The sequence below is a fragment of the Bison bison genome, unplaced genomic scaffold (genome assembly GCF_000754665.1).
Source record: "Bison bison bison isolate TAMUID 2011002044 unplaced genomic scaffold, Bison_UMD1.0 scf7180017864516, whole genome shotgun sequence".
Classification (NCBI taxonomy): Eukaryota; Metazoa; Chordata; class Mammalia; order Artiodactyla; family Bovidae; genus Bison; species Bison bison.
In genome coordinates, this window is record NW_011495069.1 from 7,814,332 (window position 1) to 7,816,072 (window position 1,741).

Below are 1,741 nucleotides of genomic sequence, written 5' to 3' on the forward strand. Positions count from 1 at the left end.
TTGACCACCTCATGCAAAGAGTTGACTCATTGGAAAAGACTCTGATGCTGGGAGGGATTGGGGGCAGGAGGAGAAGGGGACGGCAGAGGATGAGATGGCTGGATGGCATCACCCACTCGATGGATGTGAGTTTGAGTGAACTCCGGGAGTTGGTGATGGACAGGGAGGCCTGGCGTGCTGCAATTCATGGGGTCGAAAAGAGTCGGACATGACTGAGCGACTGAACTGAACTGAACTTTGAGCTTAAGATACAGCAATAAACAAACTGTACTATGTGCTTGACCTCATGAAGTTTGTTTTCTAATAGAAGAGACAGACAATAAACAAATTAAGGTGTAGAATGTAATGTCAGGTAGTGATATATATTTTGAATTAAAAAAAAAAGCAAACAAGGAAGTAGACAACTTGCATGTGTAGGGGCAGCTGCTATGCAAGACAGGGTGGAGGTAAGGCCTCTCTTAAGAGGTAACATCTAAGCAGAGACTAGAAAAGAGTGAAGTAGTGAGCCTGTGGCTGTGCAGAGGAGGAACATTCTAGGTAAAAGACAGGTGCAAAGGTTCTAGAGAAGGAGAGCAGTGTGTTCCAGGGTCTGCAAGGAAGTCAGTGTGATGGAGCAGAATGACCTGGGGGCGAGTGATAAGTGATAAGACCATGAAGGATCTCATAACATTCTAGTCTACAAGAGAAGAAGCCACTGAAGCATACGGAGAACAGAAGAAATAGAAACTGATTTATATTTTAAAGCCTCTCTGGCTGCTGTGTGGAGAAAAGATGAGGGAGTGGAGACCCAATATGGAGCAGAAAGACAACTGGCCCAATGCCGGGCTGAATGAATCACAAACTGGAATCAAGATTGCCGGGAGAAATATCAACAACCTCAGACATACAGATGATACCACTCTAATGGCAGAAACCAAAGAGAAACTAAAGAGCCTCTTGATGAGACTGAAGTGAAAGTCACTCAGTCATCATGTCCAGCTATTTGTGACCCCATGGACTATACAGTCCATGGAATTCTCCAGGCTAGAATACTGGAGAGGATAGCTGTTTGCTTCTCCAGGGAAGCTTCCCAACCCAGGGATCGAACCCAGCTCTCCCACATTGCAGGCAGAATCTTTACCAGCTGAGCTACCAGGAAAGCCTGATGAGAGTGAAAGAGGAGAGCAAAAAAGCTGGCTTGAAACTCAACATTAAAAGAGCAAAGATCATGGCAACCAGCCCCATCCCAGAAGAGTAGAAAATGGAAACAGTGACAGATTTTCCTTTGGGGGGAACTTCTTTTCTTTTCTGGGGCTTGCAGACAATAACTTCAGCCATGAGGTTAAAAGATATTTGTTCCTTGGAAGGAGAGACACGACAAACCTAGACAGCACATTAAAAAGCAGAGACACCACTTTGCCAACAAAGTCCAAATAGTCAAAGCTATGGTTTTTCCAGTAGTCATGTATGGATGTAAGAGTTGGACCATAAAGAAGGCTGAGTGACGAAGAATTGATGCTTTTCAATTGTGGCGCTGGAGAAAACTCTTGAAAGTCTCTTGGACTGCAAGGAGATCAAACCAGTCAATCTTAAAATAAATCAACCCTGAACATTCATTGGAAAGACTGATGCTGAAGCTCCAATACTTTGACCAGCTGATGCAAAGAGCTGACACCTTGGAAAAGACTCTGATGCTGGGAAAGATTGAAGGCAAAAGGAGAAGGGGGCAGCAGAGGATGAGATGGTTAGATAGCATCACTGA